The 16,304-nt window shown below is 36.5% G+C and overlaps 1 protein-coding gene across 8 annotated transcripts in view; it reads left to right on the forward strand.

The window, feature by feature from the left end:
* Positions 1-16,304, forward strand: part of TRIO (trio Rho guanine nucleotide exchange factor) — a 509,362-nt gene that overhangs the window by 438,895 nt on the left and 54,163 nt on the right. The window lies entirely within an intron of this gene.

Genomic DNA, 16,304 nt, shown 5'->3' on the forward strand with positions numbered 1-16,304 from the left:
TGTTAAATCAGCATTGATCCTCCCAGTTTTTCCCTAGCAAGTACTAGCAAGTTCTGTGTCATTACTAGGAAAAGAGTAAAGCTGTTTTGATGTGCGTCTGCAGTTTGCAGGAGATTTTGGTGTCCAAAATGAGCTATTTGGTTGGGAGAGAGTTGGGGAAGGGGAAGAGCATCTGTCTCCTTTCCACTTAACATACCTTTTGATGTTTCTTTTGTCTTTATTAGAGCCAGAAATGAGACCAGATCTTCTGTGTAGTATTCTCTGTCTTTCTCATTCATCTCTGGAAAGCTCAGCTTTTTAGCTTTCTCCCCCACGGTAATACTTTAAATTTACAAATATAGATAAATATTATGATTTCCCCCAAAGATTGAATATTGGAGATTGATTTCTATAAGCAGAATTGATCCTTATAAATTAGCAGGGATATGAACTGGAGCTTTCTCATATAATACAAATATTTAACCTGAATGGATAGTAAATTGTACTATTGACCATCTTGTTAAAAATGAGATTTTTTTTTGCCATATCGTTCAGATATATTTAGAAATCCATTTATACCTAGTCATTCTCATTTCTTAGTCACCTGAAATTGGGCATCAGATGCCCAGGGCCAGGGCAGCCATTGGAGTAGTGACTCTTTTGGGGAGGAGTGACAGCAGGGAAAGGCCTCCCCAGCTTGTTCCTTTCGAAGTCACTATCTGTGTCAGCTTATGTTCCCATTTACCTTATACGGTTCCCGGAACATAGTAGATATTAAATAATTATTTGTGGAATTGAATCCTAATAGTCACCTTCTCCTAACATTCAGACCTACTATCTGTATTTCTGGTGTTTTTTTACAATGCGTGCAGCTAATCCATTACATTTCCTATAATAACCCAAAAGCCAGAAATAATATTTTTTTAAAATTGTGAACTTATGTACAAATATATAAATAAAATAATAAAACTTCAGAGACTGATTAAGCTGCCTGCACACATTATCTGTTTTCTTTTCCTGTTTCTGCCTCAGTTCCTATAGGAAGAGCAGATTTTCCAGAGTTGTTGGAATAGGTAAGATCCTGTAGATTCAGACTCAAGGGGAAGAGGAACATTTTTACCAATGACTTGGATAACTCTTGATAAGCATAGCTGGCATATCAATTTTTTTAATCATAGAAGCAGTCCTTTCATTTTATTTATTTACATTTTCAGCATTCACTTTTGTAAGATTTTGCATTCCACATTTTTGTCCCTCCCTCCCCTCTACCCTTGTTAAGATGGCATGCAGTCTGACATAGGTTATACATTATCATCATATTAAACATATTTGTACCTTAATCATGTTGTGAAGGAAGAACAAAAGGAAAAAACGTGTGAGAGAAAAAATAGTATGGCATATAAAAATTAAAGTTGACACAGAGCTGAGAAGAATAGGTAGCAAACTGAAGAAGTCAGTATCCAAAGACAGCTTATCTTGATGGGAAGAACCTAATAGAAAGAAATTGTAGATAAAAAGAAATTGGTGATTTCATTAATATAGGGAACTAACAATACTTGCTCTGTGACTCGTAAAGCAAGAGAGCTGCCTAGAGCTCTTGAGAGGTTAGGTGACTTGGCCAGGGTCAGAAACCAGCATGTATCAGTATTGGGCAGATAGGTCAAAAGGTGGATTAAGCCCCGTCTTTGAGTCAGCAAGAGCTAAGTTTAAATCCCACCGCAGATGGTTATTAGTTCTGTGACTTCAGACAAGTCACTTATCCTCTGCCTCATTTTCCTCATCAGAAATGGCATATCATAATAGCACCTGTTTCACCAGATTGTTATGAGTCAAATGAGATAAAATATGTAAAGCACTTTACAAATCTTAAAAGTTTTATATAAATAGTAGCTATTATTATTAGAATGATGATGGACTCAGGTATTTCTGGCATCAAGGCTAGCTTTTTTTATCTACTCAGCTCTACTACATGAAATTTAATAAAAATAAATATAAATTCTTACTCTTAGGTTAATTTTTACAAGTACAAGAGAGAGGAGATGTAGCAAGATAGCAGTCCTTCTGGATAACAGTTGGAGTTTTTAGTAGAAATACAAGCTCAACAGGAGTCAACAATGTAATACGGCAACTAAGAAAGGTAATGCAGTCAGTCCTAAGCTGCATTACCAAGGCTTAGCATTCAGTATAGGGAGGCAGTAGTCCTATCATCCCATCGTATTCCACTCTGGCTAGACCATATCTAGGGTACTACATTCAATTATGACTGCCACATTTTAGGAAGGACAGTAGTAAGACCCTGATGGCGAAATACCTTAAGATTATTCTGTATACATATCAGGTGAAGGCACCAGGGATGTTTATGTAGCCTGAAGAGAAGATTTGAGGAGTACATGATAACTGCCCAAATTTGAGTGTCATATGGAAGATTGATTGGACCTGGACCCAAAGGGCAGGACTAAGAGCGATGGGTAAAAGTTACAAAGAGGCATATTTAGGCTTGAAAAAGAAAAAAAATTAACCATTAGAGATACCTAGAAGTAGAATGGGTGACCTGATGGAGTTAGTAGATCATCACTAGAAGTCTTTAGTCAGTGACTGAAAAACTACTTGGCTGTTATATGTCATAGAAGATATTCTTGTTCAGCTCTGAGTGGAATCAGTGGCTATTTGGTGCCTTTCACCTTGGAGATTATATAGTTTTATGATCTTGTAGGAAGTAAAAGTCAAGTCAACAAACATTTATTAAATGCCAGAATGTTTCCAGGCACTGTACAAAGCACTGGGGTTACAAAGAAAGAGAAAAAGCAGCATCCTACTATCAAGGAACTCACAGTCTAATGGAAGTTAGAATATGCAAAATACTGAAAGGATACATTGGAGAAAATCAAAAGAAGGAAGGCACTAGCATTAAGGTGAATTACAAAAAGGTTCTGGTAGAAGGTGCAACTTTATCTAGTGATGAAAGAAGGGTAAAGAAGCCAGGAGGGTGAAATTAAAGAGAAAAAGAGTTCCAGTCATGGATGGCAATAGCCAGTGAAAATAAGGAATAGGAGAGTGTTTTATGTGTAAGGAGGAGCCAGGAGGCCAGTGTCACTGGATCCCAGACTACACATTGGGGAGGGCAAGGTATATGTATATAAAGACCAGAAAGGTAAGAAAAGACCACGTTAAGAAGGTCTTCAAAAGCCAGAGGCTTTGATATTTGTTCTTTGAGTTTATTGAATGAATGGGTGATTAGGAACATCAATTTGACAGGTGAGTGGAAGGCAGACTAGAGCGAGAAGAGATTTAAGGCAGGGGGACCAACAAGAAGACTGTTGCAATGCCAGTCATGAGATGAGCCTGCACTAGGATGGTGGCAGTGTTTGAGGAGACATACAGATTGCACAGTAAGACGGTTGAAACAAATTTGCAACAGATTGGATCTGAGGGATGAGAAAGAGAAGTTGAGGATGACTTCTATGCTGAGAGCCTGCACTTCTGGGAGGATGGTGGTAACCTCAGCAGTAATAAAGAAGTTAAGAAGAAAAAACAGTTTAGGGAAGGAAGGTACTGAGTTTAATTTTGAAAATGTTGAGTTTAAAACATCTATGAGACATTCAGCCAAAGATGTCTAGGAGGCAGCTGGAGAGGTGAGACTGGAGGTCAGGAGAAAGGGAGGTAAAAGTATGTATAATCTGATCCTATGTATGAATAGACTTCAGCTAGAAATACCTTCTGGCTATGTAAAAACTCTCTTCCCTAAAATGTATGATTTTCCCACATATTTTAATAGGAGACAGAGGGAATGGAAAGACCACAGGTTTGAGCATCAGGGGGCCTGGTTCTAATCCTGTATCTCCCACTCGTTGAACTTAGCAAGTCACTTCTCTTTGGGCCTCAGTTTTCTCATCTGTAAAATGAAGAACTTAAACTATAGTGACTTGAGGTCCCTCCCAGCTCTAAATCTGTGATCTGACATTCAAAATTAAACATTAAGTCTAGAGATTTAATATTTGTTCTTATGTTTTCTTAAACTATAAGAGTTACGATTTGTAATTGCCAGGCAGCTAGTAAGTCTCTCTTCACTCAGTCTTCACTTCAGTTTAATTCTGTTTACAAACTAAAAGATTTCTCTCCCATGAAAATAAACCTCTAGAGTAAACATTATAATTTCATCTCAGGGAAACATGCTCTCAAGACTTTTAATTTTTTTCACAAAATGAAATCTTCAGTCATGTAGAAAAAATATCACACTGCATTTTATACAGAATAATTCTATTTACCTCTAACTTCCATCCAAAAATGCATTAACTGTCTCAATAAGTAATTGTTCTTCATGGATAGAAGCAGTGATCATACTTAGACTGTTAGGTGAATTTTGAGTCTCCAGAGATATTAGAACCAATCCTTCTGATCTGAAGAAACAGATGGTGTTTTCTGTCTTTTGGGAATCCTCATACATTCTTAGAGAAAATGCATTAAACCTAAATTATCATCAGAACTAGTTAGAGCTCCCAAGAAGAACATTTTCTTTAAGTTTCATCAGATCAGGGACAGGTAAGATTGAGTCAGTGCCCCCAGGAATAGCCTTGGGCTTCCTCTGTCTACTGTATCCTTTCTTCTCAAACTGAGAGACTTTGGAGGCTCTGTCTAGTAATTAAATGTGGGGCAAGTGTGAAGCTATCTATAGTTAGCTAACCTATCACTAGAAGTATTCTAGCAGAGCTTACATCAGATGTGTCAAATGAGAGGCCCCCAAACACCACTAGTGGGACCTAAATCAGATTAAAATGTAATTGGGAATTAACAAAATAAGTTAAAAATATAGTGCAACATAGGTAATGCTAATGTGTGGTTTTCTAAATCAGTATGCCGCCTGCAGATTTCTTTTTGAGTTTGGTTGCACTGGCCTAGATGACTATCCTTCATGAATATTATAGAAGGGTGTTCTTTCTTGGTGGGAAAAAGATGAAACCTTAAGGCCCTTCCACATGTAATATCCTGTGATTCTGTTCTCCATCCTCATAACTGTATCCACTTCTTACTTGTCACCACTCCACACTCCTATTTCTTATGTTTTTTTAAAATATTCTTTCAAGTTTTTATCATTCTAAAATATAATTCTCACAAAATTCTGGTAACATAATTATTCTAATTTTAAAGGTAGAAAAGTGATCTAGGAGAAGACACCAATTCTTTACTATCAATATATATTTGATATTTTGAACTCTTCTTTCTGGAGCTCATTGTATGAATTCTGGAAATGCAGAACAGCACATTCTGTTCATCTGTGGAAACAGCCACAAGCATAGAATAAGCATTCTTGTTTTATTTCTTTTTGAACTTGAAAGAGAAGAGTGTGAGTATAGAAAGGAAAGAAGTCTGAACTAAGGCAGTTTCCTAACTACTCATCCTGTTACGTTATACCTCTTTCGATATTGTGATGCAATCCAAAAGAAGTCCAAGAAAAGTACTGTGGTAAAAACAAAACAATAACAAAGAACTCTTTCGTTTTGTTCACCCAGTCACATTTTGCAAAGATGTCTGCCAATATTTTCTGTCCTTAGAAACCATGCTGAGAACAAAGTAGCATTGAGGAGAGTCCATGATAGCAAGGAAGAAGGGTGGTTTTATTAAAAATGCACATTACAAATCTTGGGCTTCTATTATTCCAAGTATTAAATGGTTAAATGTGGCATAGTGGAAGAATTCTTTTGGTAATAAGACCTACCTCGGTTATGGGAAAAGCCTGGAAAACTTCTGTTTTCTATTTGAGTTCTCCCCAAGAGACCAGTATTGTGATCTTGTGTATTGGCATCATTGGTGATATGAGTGGGATGACTTATATACTGTATGTTCATGTGTCAACCAGAGATGGATTGTCTACGAACAGTCAGAGTCCTTTGTGAATTCAGGTGGTTAGGAGGACTCTGATTGAGCATTGCAAGTTTTGATCGTTCCTACATACTTTTGAAAGCTCCGGTGACCATGTGTTCTGAATTACTGAGTGAACTGATATACACCGATGTTTCTGTACTAGGTCTCTACTTGAAGCCAGAGTTTTAAAAAGGGGCACTTTTCTTTTTCCTTGTCATATTTACTTCGTATTTAAAAGTCAAAGGTCATTAATCCTTTGCCGTCAGAGTCATACAGATAGCAGCACCTTAAAGAGTCCACATTATATATTCATCAACACTAAGAATAGTGAATTCTGCTTTTGACATTCTTCCCATCATCCTTTTCAGCTGCTTTTGTCTTACTGTAACAAATGTCCAGATACCATCATGTAACTCTCTGTGGTCCCTTACTACCTTCCTAACATCAAAAATACGTGTGCCCTCTTCTCTCAGAGACCTGCCATCTATTATGTGATAGACAAGCAGATAACTAATTGGTGCCAACATTTAGATGGATAAGAGGGTACATTTTAATAGAAATGCTGTGGAGACCATGATTTAGTCTAATCACAGGACCGCTGAACAGGAGCAGAAAGTAGGGGACTCTTCAAGATATACCATTTAGTCCACACCTCTGCATCTAACTTATAATACCTAAACATTTGAAAAAATCATCTAAAGCAGTGTTGTCAAATTTAAATACAAATGGTGCTTTATAAAACCGTAAGGATCCCTGCAGGCTACGTATTGACTTGGAAAATCACAAACATTTGTACGTTTCCTTTTTTTATTAATACATTGCATTAAAATCAGATAGGAACTACATTTTAATCTGGTTTGGGAGCACTCTGGAGTATTGTGGGCCACATACAGCCCAATGGCATATTAAAACTTTTGTATTAATGTAATGGTGGAAAGAAAAAAAGTCTATTCTGTAGGTACGTAGAGCTGGTATATCTGCAAACCAGGTCAACAAGGATCTATTAAACATTTATTAAGTTTCAAGCTCTAGGAACATAGACACAAGCAGCAGACAGGCCCTGGCCTTAAGGAATTCACATTCTAATATTAATCCTAATAGGGTAAGATGATGCTTAAAAGGGAACTAAAAACATGGAAGAATATAAATGGGAGAAAATCCTGCAGAGATGAGTCAAGAGTGCAGCAATGGAGTGGAATGCATTCATAGTTGACCTGGGTTTCCTCCTTAAAATGGAGATTGAGGAACTAGCTAATCAGAGGGAAGACTGCAGAGGCAGAGGGTACTTCCATTGTGAGAAGTACTCAGGGACTGAAGTAAGCTTTCAGGGTGAAGAGAGACATATTTAATTCTCCAATAAGCCACAAGTTTGAGGCAGTATTTTCTGGGAAGGTAGCCATTTTTAGATAATTGGAAGTAAGCGGCAGATTAAAAAGATGGTGTTTGAAAATGGGATTTAGCTTTCTGAGCTATAGCTTAAAATAAAAGAATGACCGACTCCTGACCAAGGAGAGGGTAAACCTAACAAGGAATGATAGTAACAATATACTTAATACATTGTAGTTTTACAAGTCTAATTAAAAGAAATTATCCTGAGAAGGGGAGATTAGAAAAATTTCTCTACCTATGCAACGAAATAAACACCATAGAGTGCAACTGTATCAAGAAGGAATTTCAGTAGAGGTCTCCCCAAATCCATAGAAGTCACAGACCAAGAGGAAAAAGGAGTCATTAATAAACTCCATGGTCCCAGAAGTCTTTACTTAAATATAGAGTATGAGTAACAAGCTAGTTGAAATAACACAACATAAGAGAAGAAAAGTTTGACCTCATTAATCTCATAGGTATCTCTGAGAATTGTTGGAGTGGGACTCCTGACTAGAATATGACTTTTACTGAAAAGAAACAGGATAGACAGCATTGTGCGTTAAGAAGTTAACAAGAATCTTAAATTATGGAAGAGCAGATTTCAGATAGTTCCCAGAAAAAAAATGAAGCAAGCCCAGGAGCTAGAATTCTCCAAGGGAATTCACCCGGTCCAAGAACAATGGACAAATTCTTGAAAACAAAATTTTGAAGACTCAAAGAAAAACTGTTTCAATGAGAAGGAAAAGGGGGAGTCATCTAAAAAGAATGATATCAATATACTGAGAACTTACTCACCAGCTTAGATTTTTAATAGATGTTTTAGAAAGTTAGAAGCAGGTCAGGGGAGTGCTCTTCGTACAGTTTGCCTATCTTGTATAGGTGTGTGTGCACATGTGTTATTATCTTGTATGTTGTTTATTTTTAAAGTTTTTTGGTGCCATTTACCACAATTGATTTCTGAAATAGGCTGCAACCACTTTGAATCTTCCTTTGTAATATGGAAAAGTAGTTAAGCAAAACTGACCAACAGAGTGGCAGTTAGGGTTCATTCCATACCTGTAGTCTCCCCATTGAGAGAAGTGAAGTATGTTTCATCATGTTTCTCCAGGACCAAAAGTGTTCATTATAGTTAAGTCACAGTTTACCTGCCTTTTAATGTTATATTTATATATCTTACAGAAGGCAAACACTCACACAGAGGTCAGAAGAATCAATACAAGGACATTCTCAAGGTCTCTCTGAAGAACTTTGGTATCAGTTGTGAGACATGGGAGTCACAGTGCTGTCCAGCATAGCATGCCCACATCAAAGAAGGTGTTGTGTGAGCAAAGCAAAATTGTAATAACTTAAAAGATGCACATTTTAGGGACATCTCCATTCCAAGTGTTTATACAGCTATTTGTGCCCCATCTCCTTGTAGGCAGAACCTTCCAAGCTTGTATTGGTCTGATCATATAAATCTTCCCATGATTTCCTAATTTTTAAAATACCTGTCTCTTACAGTGTAGTGGTATTCTATTACATTCATATACTACAGTTTCAAAGGGCATGCACTTTATTTCCAGGTTCTTGATATACATGGGAATTTCTTATTTTTTGTCTGTGATTTGGACAGAGGCATTATCATATTTCAAGATGATAAAAAACTGGAAAGAATAACTAGCGAATGGATTGAAAAATATCTTAATGGACTAATATCATTGAGATGAAATTTAAATGACTAATTTTTAAGTCTTACAATTGGGTTCAAAAGAATCAATTTCACATGTGTAAAATGGAAGATACATGACTAGGCAGTAGTTTATCTTTAAAAGATACAAAGGTTTTCATGGATTTTTCAGTGTGAATCAGCAATGTGATATGATAGTGATATAAGATGCAATCTTATAAACTACATAAATAGAATCATGGTGTTGAGGACTGAGTAACTGATGATCCCTTTGAACCCTGGACTGATCAGACTGTATATGTGGAGTATTGTTTTCAGTTCAAGTTACCACATTATAATTTCATGAGGAATCTGATAACTGTCTTCAAATATTTGAAGGACATGGAAGAGTCTAAATTGTGCCTTTAAGACTTAAGTCTTAGACATAGAAGAAGGATTAAACTTTGTTTTTCATTTTCTTTTTTTTTTACTTTATCTCAGAAGTCAGAACCATTAAGCAAAGAGGCAAATGTAGGTTTTATGTAGCAACATTTTTCTAAAACTAAAGCTATCCAAATGTGGAATGGGCTACTCTCCATTGAGAAACATCATCATGTAAAAGGCTGTCAGGAATGCTGACAAATGTATTCTTATTTAGCTATTCTGGTTCTGAACCTTAACACCCATCCACTAGCCTAGGTTTGTCTAGTATGAATAATGAGTCTCCTCACAAGATCATGAATACATGACATGTATCCAAATTCACACCATTCAAAGCTCTAATTATGTAAAATGGGAAAATTGGTTCTAGACCAGCAGAACTATGCAGTAAGAATTCTGATAAGGTGACAACTGCACTGGATTCATTATTTGTACTAATCAGGTCCTACCTGTATAACAAAATAACTGTTTTATAAATTTGGTTTTGTGGAAGTATATTTTTCTGACATTAGAACAGTTAAAATCCTTTAGCAAAGAGCTATTGCTGCAAATGAGCATTCCTTTTTCATATTTAACAACTAAGATTTTACATTACAAGTTTGTGTCTCATACATAGTAAACGCTCAAATGTTTGTTACGCTGAATTGAACTGATCTCTGTGTATCGCTTGGCCTATTTGAAGTAAATAGAGAAATCAGCGAGATGTTACATTGAGAATATTTTTCTTTAAATTTGACTAGCTGGAACCTAGGCTGCAGAGACATCTCAGTAAAGAATGTCTACGTTAGAATGAGAACTTGAGACAGGTATTTATTGGAACAATCCTCCAGTTTTTAATGCACACATCTGTGTGGTGGCATTGCATCATCAGAGATGGCGTCGCGCCCACATATGTGAATTTGGCTGACGGTATATGAACCATCCCTGTTGTGGCATGCTTGTTTATAAGGTAGATAGGGACACTTTCACCAGCCATTCCCTAGAGTGAACCTTGATTGTTTGAGGTTATTCCTTTAGCCTTTGAAGTATTGAGAGGCTTTTTTTCTTGCCTTTCCCTGACCTTTCTGCTGACCTTTCTCATGTATTGAAGCATATGTTTCAATGTTGCAAAGACATAGAACACTGCAGTTAAATTGCTCTCAAGTTTAGGGACTGGATTATATTCAGGACACTGTTAATGAAAATAAAAATGGTGTTGCCATTAGTTTATTATGCTCAATTATCATTTTTATTTCTCATTTGGTGCTTTATAGCCTTATTTAAAACATCTTAAAGTTGAAAACTCTTGTGATAGGGTTAAAGTGAAGCTAAAAGCTTTCCTAGCCATCAACTAGCAGGATATGGTAAATTTATTTTTTTAATTAAAAAAAGCCTTTGTTATTAATCACAGATGTCTAAGACTTGGGAAGTAGGGGCTGGGAATAGAAAAAAGTCTCCCTTCCTCCAACTGCTTCAGAGTTTTTGTGTACATTCTCTGAAACCTTATCCTTCAAGGCTGAAGGGCAGGAATCCCTGCTGCTTGTCCTTTTTCCTCATTCTTTTCCTCTTTTTCTTTTTTCTTTTTGGTAGAATTCTAGTATGTTTTCCTGTGAACTCTAAAATGGTCTGTTTGGCTTTACTTCATGTAAAGATAGTGTGGATTTTATTCGAAGCTCTTGAGAATTCAAGTAAATCAGCAGTTTGGAATAAAATTACTTTCTCATGTGCACATCTGGGTAATTTCTTTTTTAGAAACAAGGGTGAAATTCTAAGATTTATTTTGCCATTCATATGGGATGTAAGCTCAAATTATTAGTCAGAATGATGATTTAGGGTAGTTGAATCAATAATGACTCAAACTCAAGCATCCTGCTTGTCAGAAAATTCTGCCAACTTTTGAGAAGCGTCTAAATTGTGCCTTTCCTCTTTCTGTTTCTGAAGTCAATGGAATGCAGTACTGGTAGTTTATTTTTTGCTACACCTTAAACACACACACATATATACTCAGAAAATCAGCATGCAGAACCTGTGCACATTTAAAATGGAAAAGATGAAAATTTAGTTAATATCTATCATTGTGATTATCTCACTAGTGTCTGATCTTCTGTGGGCATTCTTAATGGACTTAGCATTTATAATGCAGATGAGCTCACCCAAGGTCTAAAGAATCAAGAATAAAATTCAGGTTTTATGCCCAGCCTATTAAATCATACTCCTCAGTTCCTACTTCGCTCAAAGGAGTGCCATTTTATAAAAACCACACTCAATATGGTTTAAAGGGGGTGAAGATGAGGAGAGTGTAAACTTGTCTCATATTTAATCTTGAATTTTCTCTATTTCATTTTAAGTGAAAAAAGTTTCCATACTAGATGGAAATATTTTAATTGGTACAAATCTGAAAATATTTTAATTGGTATCTTGTTTTCTAGCTTGTAAGCATCTTTATCATATCAATCCCAAAGTCCTATACAGTGCCTTATGCCAGTCTGGTGAATTGAATTGCCTTAGGCGACTAGATGGTTCAGTGGAGAGGGTGCTGGGCCTGAAGTCAGGAAGAGCTTAGTTCAAATTTGGCCTCAGATATTTATTAACTGCATGACTCTGGACAAGTCATTTAACCTCTTTTTGCCTTAATCCACTGGACAGGGAAAATAGCAAACCACTACAATATCTTTGCCAAGAAAACCACATGGATAGTATTGGCATGTTATGGTCCACAGGGTCGCGAAGAATCAGATGTGGCTAAGTGACTGTCTTGTGGTCAAGTGCCAAACTGTGGCATGTTGGACTGAGAGCTGGGAGAAGAAATCTTTGCTTTCTATGCACAATGCCCTCTCTCCAAGTTTTGTACTCTTTTTTTTTCTATATCTAACAATGAATTTTTCTTGAGAAGACAAAAAAAAAAGAAAACCTAGGGAACAATTTTAGCTCTTAATCTCTCATCCCAATTTAGTAATTACCCATTGCTGATAGCTTTTCTTAATTAAGAATATACCAATAAAGTGAACTTATTTATGTAGTTTAATTTTTAAAAGTGCCACATAGGATCCAGAACAACAAAACATTTCATTCAGCATTGTAGTGCTCCATGATCACATATGTTCACTCTATAGCTCTAGTGCACCACTGACCTTGAACAGAACAGTGCCATTTCTAGTAACGTGGTGGAACGTTTAAGGCCATGAATATGTTTACTATACTTGACCTGCCAGATGAGGAGGAAATGTCTCATGAAAATACCTCCTGACGTGCAGAGAACAAAAGACTACACAACTGAGAAGGAATGTGTGCAATTTCTTTTAGTTAATGCACCAGTTGAAATAAGCCATATCAGCACCCTTGCCAAACAAGGCCAGACTAAAGACTGCTGTGAGAATTTCTCTTGTCCTTCATTCTATATTACATCTATATCCAGATTGACTGCAGAATGATATAAACACATTTGGAATTAGGGTAAGATAATTACGGGTCCTTACAAAGAAGCAGACCTACAATTCACTCTTTGTTCCAAAGAACTTCCTTACTGTTTTCTCCAACTGCAAGGTCTGGTTAGTGAAAATGATTCTATGTCTGTGTTGCCAGTGGGTCATAGGAAATCAACTTTATCTCTTCCGTTGAAATTCTGTAGAGTTCTTTGGCTGATTTGCTCCGCTGTGACCACAAAGAAACATGAATTTAATCAATGGCATGTTGAACATTCACATTTGCCATTGGTTTCAAACCTAAATTGAAGTAGTGTTTACTTTTGCTAATGTTTTATAAACTATGTAAATATTCATCATAAAATTACAGGTAACTTTTTGATAATTAATTAGAATCATTTAATTAGACAGTTGGGATGGCTTCCATTAAGGTCCTGTTCCAGTACCTCTTTATGAAATGGAAGTAACTCAAGGTCCCTTGAAGTACACCAATAGAGCATAAGGGAAGGAGAGGGGAAGAGCATGTATTAAGTGCCTCCTCCATGCTAGGTTTTACCAATGCTATTTTACCTAATAGGATAGTAGCTAGTATATAACATTTCAAGGTTTTCAGAACGCCTTACATTCATTATCTCATTTGAACCTCATCACAATCCTGTGAGCTTAGAGCTGTTATTATCCCCCATTTGCTTATGTGTGTAGCATATTCCTGATATACTACATATATATTATGATTTATAACTGGGAGATGACAGCAGCTGCTGCCTCACGGGATTGTTGTGAGGATCAAATGACATGATGATTGCAAATCCCTTAGCGCAGTGCCTGGCATGGAGTAGGTGCTATATATTTAATATCCTTAAGTGGCATATAATGATACATAAATGACTTAGCTTCTCTACTCACAAATCTGCAGTGCTTCTTTACTGCCTCTGCAATAAAATATGAACATCCTTAGCCCAGCATTAAAAGTTTACAAAGTCTGATGACTTTCCATCTATTTCCTCTTACTCCCCTTTTATCCTGTCTTTGTTCCAACCACGATGGCCTACTTTCTGCTTCCTAGACAAAGTATCCAGTCTCTCCACTCCATGATTTGCACAAGTCAGTATGCCACGTGTGGAATTCTCTTTGCCATCATTTCCCCACTGTCAGTTATCTTCCTTAAAAGCACAGCTTAGATGCCACACCTTTCCTGATTATCCCTCACTCCTAACTATTAGTGTTCCCTACCTCTTGAAATACCTCTATATTTCTAACTAAAATTTTCATTTACTTGTGTGCATAGTTTCCTCTTCCCACTCCCCAGCAGAATGTAAACCCCTCAAGGAAAGGACTGGTTTCATCTTTTTGTCCTTATACCAAAAGCACCTAGCACAGCTCTACCTTACACTTAGTAGATGTTTAATAAATGTTTATTGAAATATCGAGTAACGTAGACCTCAGGTGATTAAATAAATTCTGGAATGAATGCATGAATAACAGTTCTTTTGACATAAGTTACAAGCCAGACACAGTGATGCATAAATGGTTTAAGTTATTTTTCGTTAACTTTTGTTTATTTAGTCCCCAGTTCAGTTACCATCTCCTTCATGAAACTTTTCTTGACTTTCTTTATACTTAAAAAAAAAAAAGATGGAATCCTTCCTTCCTCTGAATATACCTAACATTTGACTTTTAATATGGCATTTTTTTCATGCTCCGATATGATTATTTGTTGTTATTTTTGCTACTAGGTTGTAAAGTCTTTAAACGTAGGAACTATGTTCCATTTCACCACCACTGTCCCCTTGCCTACATCGGTGCTTTTTAGCTAGTCATCTCTGTATGTGCTCCTGGAGTGAATTAATTAATGAATGTTCAGTCTGGTATTTTGATCTTTGAAATACTGCCCCCACCCCACCACTGCCATTTTAATTGACATCACATTTGACAAAACAGATCAGTAGATGTTGGGATATTTTGTAAAATCTGACTTCTTTCTGTTTAATGGTGAAAAGGAGTTGCAACTTAACTAACATGACTTGTGTCTTGAAATCTCTGGATGTCAATTATTTATATTCGTAGAACTGCCACTAGCACAGAAAAACCCAGGTATCAGCTCTACACGAACTATTAATGGAGCCTGGGAAACAGCTAAGTTTTAAGCTTAATGGTGATCATCCTTAAAATACATCATCTGTTTATAGAAAATTATACCCTTTGCTGATGAATACTTCACCACCTGACTCTACATAGATTGCGCAAAAAAAGGAGAACCATTGTCTAGTCCCGGTGTCTGGAATGTTGGTGGGAAAGTGCCGTCGGTTCTATGTACATGTAATCATTAGATTGGGGAGGGATTAACTCTCTTACTTTTTCATTGAAGAACATAAAGGCCTCCAGTGCAGCGGAGGTAAATACATCTAATCCAAGTATTGGTGTAAAGGACTACTTTCAAAGATCTTTAAATATATCTCCTTTTTTTTTAAGATTTAGAAAAGATTAAAAAGGAAATATGGATAGTGGTATTCTTCTTCTTCACTGCCCTCGACCAACACATGGACTATTTTACGCTATTTGAACTGCTGTAGCTAAAACCTTGAGCCATGAATTAGGGAAAGCCATTTTGAACTCCTTATTTTCAAATGATAAAGTAATCACGAAGAACTGCTCACCAACTTTGAAGTGTGTCAGCTGAATTTGAGGAGTTTTTTGGTTGAAACATCATTAGCCTGTGGACTGACCATAACAGACCATAATTAGCTTGTGAGATCTGATGAGAATATGTGCTGTGATACATTTTTCTGGTACCGAGGGTGAATTATTTCTTACTTGCACAAGGTTTTTTGTTGTTGCTGTTGTTTTTGGTTTGGTTGTTTTCTTATTGTTTTTGAAGAGTGGTGGTATTTTTGAGAAGGGTATTTTTCACTGCTAAGATAGTGGTTTCAGAAAATGTTTTTTCTTAATGTCTACTATCTCCAACATAAAAACAAAGACAGTGGTACAGAGGAAGGAGCACTGTCTCTGGATTTGCAAGACTTGGGTTCACAACCCACCTTTGACGCTCCATTTGGGACCTTAGACAAGTCATTTAACTTCCCTGAGCCTCAGTTTCTTTATGTATAAAATGAGAGTTGTCCTATACACCTGTGATGACATGTTGTCTGTGTTGAACTCCATTGTATTCTTCTTTAGGTATTGTACTAGTTAACTTCATCAGAACATAGGGTTAATTAATAAAGCCAAATCATTTAGCTTCCCTTTGTTTTATAGACACTGGCTACATACTTAATTGTTCAGCAACTTTTTAAAATTCTGTTGGTCACAAAGGAAACTGGCTCTTCTAGATGTAAATCAAACCCCATTCCTAAGAACACTATTGAAGGTATGTGCACCATACTGATGGTGAGTCAGTCAACAACCAGGGCAGACTGAGCTGCATGCGTTCTTATTGTTTGTGACAATATTTTATGTTTTCCAGAACTTTTTTCTTTTCATTACTGTGTGTTTGCAAAGAAAATGGGCAGCCCCAATATATAAATAAATGGGCTGTAATATCCCAGTGACTATTGTTTGTGCATTATTAGTTGAGTGCCTATTCTTTGTTAATTATGCTTTAAGTTAAG

Source organism: Notamacropus eugenii, chromosome 4 (genome assembly GCF_028372415.1).
Source record: "Notamacropus eugenii isolate mMacEug1 chromosome 4, mMacEug1.pri_v2, whole genome shotgun sequence".
In the NCBI taxonomy this organism is placed as follows: domain Eukaryota; kingdom Metazoa; phylum Chordata; class Mammalia; order Diprotodontia; family Macropodidae; genus Notamacropus; species Notamacropus eugenii.